The 9439-nt window shown below is 38.8% G+C and overlaps 1 protein-coding gene and 1 non-coding gene across 2 annotated transcripts in view; one reads left to right on the forward strand and one right to left on the reverse strand.

The window, feature by feature from the left end:
* Afg1l (AFG1 like ATPase) overlaps positions 1–9439 on the forward strand; it is a 241358-nt gene that overhangs the window by 38049 nt on the left and 193870 nt on the right. The gene's annotated exons all lie outside the window — the stretch shown is intronic.
* Positions 2206–2308, reverse strand: LOC111818411. The gene has a single exon (XR_002822404.1). It is a non-coding gene; the product is annotated as a U6 spliceosomal RNA (small nuclear RNA).

Raw genomic sequence — 9439 nt, forward strand, 5'->3', positions numbered from 1 at the left:
TTTTAATTTTATTTTATTATTATTTTTTATTTTATTTATTTATTTTTTGTGGAACCAGGGATTGAACTCAGGCCTTTGCACTTGCCAGGGAAGTGCTTATTCCACTGAGCCATCTCCCCGGCCTAATTTTTTATTTTTTATTTTTTTAAATGCAAAATGTATTAGGAAGAAAAAAGAGATAGACAAAAAAGAGCATTAGAAACAATACAAAATTTCACTAAACAAAGTAATAGGAATTCAACAATGGTTACTGTATTGCATGTTATCTTCAGATTAATTGTTTAGGTTATCAGATTGTCTCCGTTACGTTTTACTCTTTGCTGGAACAAAATACTGACATCCAAAATTAAGAAAGGAAAGGTTTATTTAGCTCACAGTTAGTGGAAATTTCAGTCCATACTCCACTGGCTCCAAGGCAGACAGCAATAGTTTGTGGCGACAGAGAACAACTAAGAGTAGAGGAGGAGCAGCGCCTATCAAGCCTCTGTCCCTCTCCATTCCATGCTGACTGCGAAGACCAGCGAGCTCCTCTGAACTGACGGCTGTGAAGATCAAGATCCTGCGAAGAAGTGGAGCACTGAAGCTTTCTACAGCTCCCCTTTATAGCCTTTTGGTTCTGAATCACTCTAGGGCTGGCCTAGGTATGGAATCGCAAGCCCAACCTGATAAACCTTCAACTTCCCAAGTTGACACAGTGTATCAACCACTACACAGATATAAACTTGCAAGATTGGTTTAAAACAAAACAAAACAATGACAAAAAAATTATAAGAAATTCAAAAGGAAAAAAAAAATAAAAAGAAAAAGAATTTTAAGAATTAATTGCTCCTTTCAAAAGATCAGCAAAAATTGGCAGTACAATTATCCAAACTATCCTGCATATATACGTAAATATCTTTTTCCCTTCTTTCTTTTTTCCCTTTCCTCGTCCCAGGTTTTCCTTCCCATTGAACAAATTCTTTCCCTTTCACAGCATCTATTATACTTTCTAATTTTATTTACTCTCACACTATTTAGGTTCTCACACTAGTGAGATAATACAGTGTTTACACACGTAGATCTGATTTATTTCACCTACCATTGTCTCAGTTACTCTTTTTTGTTGTTGGGACAAAATCCCTGACACCCAACCTGTCCTTTCTTTATTTAGCTCACAGTTAGTGGAGGTTTTAGTCTATATGTTGCTGGTTCTAAGGCAGACTGGCACAAGGCAGAGGGCAGCAATTTATGGCAGCGGGAAAACAAAGAGCAAAGGGAAGAGACATAGCTGTGTCTTTTAGCAAGCCTTTCTCTCTTTTTTTTAAACACTGAATATGAAGATTGGAGCTCCTCTGAGGAAAGTTGTGGCATGCAGAATCATTTTTTAACTTTTTAAAAACTCTTTTATATCCTTTTTGTGCTGAGTCCCTTGAGGGCAGGGCCCTCCATGCCCCGGAATTGCTGTAGCTCCAGCCAAGCTTCCAACTTCTCACCTTGACACAATGTATCAACTACCACAATCCACCCCTTGTCAACTTGGCAACTAGACATATTTTTAAAATTAGTTTTTAGAGATAAAGATATGCTTATTAACATTTTTCAACTTTAACATTATAACACAGGTTTAACTATCATTAAGAATCACTATTAAGTATATCTCCTTATATTATATGAGAACCATAGCATTTTGCCCCTGGCCCCCCAAAGACTCATGTACATCTTTTTATGTAAAAGGCATTTAGTCTATCTGTGAGAGTTGTCAAAGTCCCAACAATTTTAGCAATGCTGAAAAGTCTTAAGTTTCAAGTCCTCTTTTAAGATCTAAGGCAAACTCTTAGCTGTGAGCTCCTGTACAAATGAAAAGTCAGACACTTTTAATAATTAAAGGCACAAGATAAAGTTACCATTTTAAAAGGTGGCAACATCAGGATATAAAGCATTGAGACCAAAGCAAATTTTAAATCTTACAGGACAAACATTAAGTCTTGTAGTTTTACATTTAACATCTGACAGAATCTATAATGAGTTGTGAGCTCTAGAAGTCTTATATGGCTCAACCCGTATGACACTTCTGCTGGTGGCTCTCATGGCTTTTTTTAGGCCTGCCTTGCTTTCTTTTTGTAGCTTTTTTTTTTTAAGACAGGCTGTTTTTTTTTTTTTGTGTGTGTGTGTGTGTTTTAAACTTTTGGGATTTTTACTGAATCGGCTTTTTTTTTTTTTTTTTTTTTAAATATGGAATGCTTCATGAATTTGCATGTCATCCTTGCCCGGAGGCCATGCTAATCTTCTCTGTATTATTCCAATTTTAATATATGTGCTGCTGAAGCAAATACCTGAATTGGCTTTTTACTCACAGTTTTATATACTGCCCTCCTAGGTGCACAATGCCTGGCCTCCCAGGCCTTTTGAAATCTAACTTTTTTAACCTCATAACTCTTGTATTTTGCATATGCTTAAAACCAGTGCCACATGGATGATGTCAAGGTCTGCTGTCAGCTGGAGCAGTAGCCAGGCTTTGTTTTTTTAGGCTGTAGGGGTCAAGTGTCTGTAGCTGAGCACTCGACCCTGATTTTTAGGAACAGATTTTTTATGCTGCTATCATTTTGGAACCCTGTTGTGGCCGCCACCTCCATTTTGGAACATGGGGCTCTGCATCTTTTTTTTTTTTTTTGTATTTTTGAGGCAAAGTTTTGCTATGCAGTTCAAGCTGACCTTGAACTCACTCTGGGATGGGGTGGAGAGGAAAGTTCTGTGTGACTGTTTTCTCCTGAGATGTCATCTTCATCCTTTTCCATCCTACTCCATGCAACCTCTTGTTTTCAAGATCTCAGCCCTTCTGATGTCTACCCTCTTTGGGGCAGCTTCATCTGAGGCTACTTTGTGCTCTGACTTGATTCTTTTGCTTCTTCATTAGTTCTCCTTTGTAAATGTTTGCTCTTCCAAAAGTTTGTTAAAATCTCTAGTCATCTGCGGTCTCCTCTCCAGTGTTGTCCTCTTTGTGCCTCGTGCCTCTTTATTCCTTTACCTTTATGGGGCTGTGGCTGATGGCTTCTTTGACAGAGCACATCATTCTTCTGAAATCATCCTTTTTATTTTATGTATATTTGTTTTTTGTTATAAGGTCTTGCTGGTCTTGAACTCACATCAGGCTGGCCTTGAACTCACTATGTAGCTGAGGCTGGCCTCAAACTCACATCAGTCCTCCTGTCTCAACCTTCCTAGTGGTGAGATTACAGGTGTGTACCAATTTCTTTAATAAAAAGGAAAATACATATTTAATAATAAATTAAAGCACTATAAAATAGTGTACAATTAAAATTGTCTTTATTGTTTCTCTTCTCTTTCCAACTGTTTCTTCCCAGTAGCTTCTTGTGGAGCCCTTCAGAAATTTTCTAAGCCTTTGTAAGCTTGCATGTGTGCATATGTGTGTGTACTCCTTTGTTTCTTATTTAATGAGACCACAGCACACCCAGTGTTTTATATCTTTAAAAGCAACAACAAAAACTTTTAGTACTTTATCTGGGAGAATATTCCACATTGAACTTCTAGTTCTTATAAGAGATACCTCTTTCATGTTGTGTAATTGGATAACTTTGAACAGTTACATTATATTCTACTGTGTGAATATGCTAATATGCTCTGTTAGTGTATAATACATACATCTTGGCAGACATGGATTTTTTTTTTAATACCAGGGTTGGAACTCAGGACCTTGCACTTGCTAGGCGGGGAGGTGCTTATGCTACTGAGCTATCTCCCTGGCTCTGGATGGGTGTTCTTGAAGATAATTTATAGAAATAGAATTGTTCAGTTAAAGGATATATATATATATATATATATATATATATATATATATATTCTACATTCTTATAGACAGTGTCAAAGTGCCTGAAAAGAGATTTCAATCGTTCATTTTCTTACCACTTAATGAGCATGCCTGTCTCTGCACATATTTGATTATTTTATGTTTTTTCAGACTTTTAGATTCTTGTCATGATGATATTTTATTTATTTTGCAGTTCTGGGGATTGAACCCAGGGCTTTTGTACTGAGTTACACCCTCAGTTACATCCACAGCCTCCCAGGAGTGCTGTGGTTACAAGTATGTGCCACCATGCCTGGCTCATAATATTTTGTCATACTTTTTTGTTGTTGTTATGATTTAAATCAAGTGTTCTTTCAAAAGCTAGAGCCATTTATCTTATTTTTTAAGAGCTCTGTAGAGAAGGATAAATTTGAATCATTGTAGGAAAATAGCTATACCTTAAACCATAATGTTAAGTGTAATAAATCAAATATACAAATATACTTAAATACCACATGGTTTCTCTTATGTGAGAAAGCCAAAATATAAGTAAATTAAAGAGAAAAATAAAAGAAAGATAATAGGACACAGGGAGCTAGATTTTTTGGTAATGGGAAGGGGTCTAGGCAGTAAGGGAAGGGGAGGGAGGGGAGATAAAGGGACATAAAAGGAATTAAGATGTATAATTTCCATGTACCAAATGCCCATGATGAATGTAATTATTATATATGGCAAGTATATGCTAATAATTTTTTTTAGATAAAAATGAAGAATATATTACCCATCATGTGAGAGCATACAAATAGAGACAGGAGGGGGATCAATCTGCCCTGGAATAGCTTAGTAAAGGAAAATTTGAAAGACAGAAAAGGAAAGAAGGAGAAGGAGAAGAGAAGAAATACTAAAATAAAATGTGAAGGCCTTAAGAGATAGTTTAGCTTGAGCTGCTGTAACTGTACACAGGGTGGCTTATAGATAGCAAAGAGGTTTTTGCCCACAAAATAACTAAAGACTCTTCTTTGGAAGAATAAATTCATATATGTATATATATATATAAAATTCATATATATATATATATGTATATGGTTTTTTTTTTAATGTGGTACTGGGGATCGAACTAAGGACCTTGTGCTTGCCAGGCAGGTGCTTAAACCAACAAGCTATCTCCCCGGCCCTAGAAGAATAAATTCTTGAATGTAAAGTTGCATTTTTGTTTTAAAACTAATTTATTATTTGCTCTTTTTCATTTCTTAGTATTTTTTTTTTCCAAACAGAAAATTTTAATTTCACTATTTTTGATGTGTCTAACTCTCTCCTTATAAATTCCGGTTTTGTGTTGTGCCTATAAGATATTGTCCTCCCTTGAGGCAAGATTGCTTTGAGTTCAAGGCCAGCCTGAACTGCATGGTGAAATCCTCTCAAGAAGACCAAAAGAGAGAGAGAGAGAGAGAGAGAGAGAGAGAGAGAGAGAGAGAGAGAGAGAGACTAATATTGGGAAGATCACAGATACTATCCTTATCTAGGTGTGCAGTGCACACTGTATTCCCAGCATGTGGGGCCTGGGGAAGGATGATCACTGAAAGTCTGAGGCCAGCCTGAACTACATAGCAAGACCCTACCTCAGCAAAGAAAAATAAAGATATTATTCTTCAGTATTGTAGAAATAAAGGAGACACTTATGAGGGCATTGTTAAGGTGGGTTACTTTAAAAATGTAATAAGGTAGGCCATGGTTTCTAAAAGGAGGAGATGACCCGCTTGGGCCCCCCTTTTGTCCTTCTCTTGGACAGAAGCTTTCTTTCCCTGAATAAATATATTCTGTTAAAAAAGTAAAAGGGGAAGAGGTTTCTGAAATCCAGAGCCTGGTCGAAGGTTGGACAGAAGAGGAATCATCTGCGTTTGTTATGGAAAAAGGAAGGAGAGGATTGGTGCAGATGTGGCTGGGACTGTGTGCTCGTGTGGGAAGATGGAGTTCCCTCCCCATGTCTTTTGCTTTTTCTTTGTGAAGAAATAAGAGACATCTTCTGAAAGTGATGGAGGAGTCGTAGGTTAAGTTTGTAGGGAGATGAGAACTTTCCAGAGAATCACTGGAGAGATGAAGTGAACTAACCTAGAAAACAGAAGTGTAGACAGAGTGGAGGAGCAGATGCGAGGGTTTTCTCTGCAGGGCTGTGAGACTTTTGCAACAGCTTTCAATAGTTGGGATGAAAATGACAGGAAGGTGGACAGATGGATATCTTAGTGTGAGGTTTTTCTGCCTTTAGCTATCTTTTCCATCATTTATTTATAATCTTACTACCCTGTAGTCAGAGTGCACTTGATTCACTGGAATTTACCCAGACTTCCTTAGTGGCTTATTACATGGATTGCATTTGAAAGAGCACATGAACCATGTGTTCTCTAATGTATTCTTAATTTGCTGAGTATAGAATTTATGTGTGTGTGTGTGTGTGTATATGTGTGTGTGTAAAATTGCTTGGGCTTGCTAATTGTATTGCTCAGATCTTTATGAGGGGTGTGCCAGGGCTGGGTGTGAAGGGTATCGGGAGCACGTGAAGCTTTCCATCTTCCGTGTGAGTGAGCGGGCCTCGAGATTAGACATGCAGACATAGGCATTCCCCATGCTGCACCCTGCACCTAAGAGATAAAGAAACAGCGAGTTAGAGAGCCGATAGGCTTACTCAGCTCACATAGCTAATAAGCCAAAGAACCAGGACTGTACCCAGATCCCTAGCATTTAGCTCCAGTACTCTTCTGCCATATTTTATGCTTAGTGGAGATAGGTGATAGTCATTATTTTCCAGCATCATCCTTAAACGTACCACCTACACATTCTAAATGATAGTTTGTTGGGACCTCGTCAAAAACCTATTAGAAACAAACAAACAAACAAAAAACCAACCTATTATGTAACATAAATTCAGTTGAGTGATTCACAACCACTATTGAATTAAAAAGAAAAAGTAACTTGAAAAAACAAACAAACAAAAAAACCAACCTATTAGAAAAGGTGTCATCATCCTACTTTTTAAATTCCTTCAGATACAAGTAACTTATATTGCAGATTTTCAAGTACGAGTCTGGTGTTAAGCATGTGCATTTTAAGTGTGTGTGGTTTGTCAAAATCTTGGAAGGAAAGAATTCACAGCAGGTGTCTCAACAAGTGAGTTAAAAGAGGTGTGGTCAGGAAGGGCAATGGGCCTGCTGGTGGCCCTGGAGCAGCTCTCTTTGCTGCTAGTGCTGTGTGTGTGTGTGTGTGTGTGTGTGTGTGTGTGTGTGTGTGTGGCACAGCCTCCACTGCTGTGGCAGAGAAGCCTCAAAGGACAGTGGCAGCTGTTCCTAGCTGCCGCCTCCCTTACACTGCCTCCTCATCCCTCCTGAACATCCTCTCTGCCCAACAGGCCTAGCCTCTTGCTCCTTAAAGGCCCACACTGTCTTGCTCCTGGGAGCCACTGCACCCAGCCAAGGGGGACCTGCTGGGTCTGCACATCCAGCCCAAGGATGGCCCAATCTTCTATAAGGAAGATGGGCAGCACTTTGGCCAGAACCACACTGTCCATCTGCTCATTGGCTCCTTATACAAGGTGGAGGTGAAAATTAAGCCCATCATGCTGCAGGTCAAGAACATTCCCATTGGTGGGGTGCTTGTCCCATGGAGCTGAAGTGTAAAGAACCTGATGAACACGGCACATACGATATGGAAGGTATGGCCCCAACTAAGAGTGGAGAATGACAGCCCATCCAGATCACCATGCTGGGTCTCACTGTGAAGTCCAGGCTGGCCTAGAATGCACAGCGATCCTCAGCTAACCTCCTGCCTCAGCCTCCCAAGTGGTGTTATTACAGGAGTGGACCACCAAGCCTGGTCATTTATGTGATTAACGAGGTCTTTGAAGGAATAGCTTTCCTTCCTACAAAGTCATTGTCCTTGTGTAAATAAAATAGGTTGTGTTTACCTACTTCAAAGGGCAGTTGGTCCCTGTTTACCACTCTGCAGACCTTGAGCTTTCCCTAAGCCCTCACTCATGATCTGAACTTTATATTCACCCTGATCCTATCAGCACACTTGGAGGATATTAGGTTCTCTGAACTTAAAAGTTTAAAATCACAAACTTGTATGGAATCTTATCTATAGTTAATAATTTAAGAAAGGGAAGGGAAAACAATCACGTCACTAGCTCCCAGCCACCTGTTCCTAGGGCTGCTAATGACAAACTTTCTGCCTAATAGTGTGTGACATAATGACAAGGTAAATATCTACATTTTCAGTACAGACACAATTTTTATTTTCTAAGGGTTTTTCAATCCATAGTCAGCTGTCTGTTGCTGTAGATGGCCACACAGGGCAATCTGTACATTATGAGATAATATTTGTAGCAAAGTAACATCGATCAAACTAAAACATCAAATTGATAAAAGGTTAAAGAAGTAGAATTAACTATATGTACAAAGACAGTAAATACTGGAGAAAGCTTGCCAAAACATGGAAAAATGAAAATTCACCTACATTGCTGCTATAAAAACAATAGCAACCAGGCATGGTGGTGTGTTCCTGTAATTCCAGCACTCAGGAAGGTGAGGCAGGGGGATTGCCATGAGTTCCAGACAAGCCTGAGCTACATAATTGAGCTCAAGACCAGCCTAAGCTACATAGTGAGACCCTGTCTCAACAAACAAAACAATACAACCTCCCTCCCCACACAAAGAAGCTAAAAACTAAAACCCAAAGAACTGAATAGCTTTTCTCTGCATAATCAACTGTGAAGCCAGCCACAGTGCTGGTGCACATCAGCGTATCTGTAATCTCAGCTACTCTGGAGGCTGAGACAAGAGGATCACAGAATTGAGGTCAGCCTTGGTTACTTAGTGAACCCTGTCTCAGAAATTAAAAAGATATGGGGATGTAGCTCAGTGGTGGAGTGCTTGCCTAGTGTGCAAGACCCACCTCTTCCCCCAGCACCAAAGCAAACACACAAGCAAAACTGTTTGAATCACCTGCTCTCTAGACTGGTAGAAGAGTCCACAGAGGTTCACAGATGCCACAAGCATCTCTTCAGGATTTTATTTGGATGGCCCGTCCTAGGTTCTACCATCAATGATTTTAGGAAAGTTTAAAAAATGGGGCCAAAGAAACTGGATTCTCAACATGCTTATCAGAGAATTGATCTTGAGGAAGAGGGCTGTGGAATGGACTTTGAGATTTGAGACCTAATCCTTCCAGTCCTTAAAAGTTTAAGATTTCCAAGATATAGAGGGAAGGAGGGAGGGAAGGAAGGAGGGAGAGACGAAGCAAAAAGAACTAAGATGTGTTATGTGCACATTCCAACTCCCCACAAGGAATGTAATCATTATATGCTGCAAATACACACTAGTAAAAAATTTAAATATTTATAAAAAGAATTAGAGTTTCACAGTGCTCAGTGTACTTAAAACAGTAACATACAAAAATAGTCTAGTATCACATCCTTCTCACCCTCTACTTGAACTAGTTTTGTAAAGAATTCCATTTTCCATCAGAGATTGTCAAACAGGTGGAAAAATATGAAATGTGATGAGAAATATATAATTCTTCTAGGAGGTACCAGTTATGTTATCCTTTTGGTGAATGTTCTTAGAAAGTTATTTGTACTGTCTTTTAATTATTTAAAAAAATTTT

The sequence above is a fragment of the Octodon degus genome, unplaced genomic scaffold, assembly GCF_000260255.1.
Source record: "Octodon degus isolate 3935 unplaced genomic scaffold, OctDeg1.0 scaffold00090, whole genome shotgun sequence".
NCBI lineage: Eukaryota > Metazoa > Chordata > Mammalia > Rodentia > Octodontidae > Octodon > Octodon degus.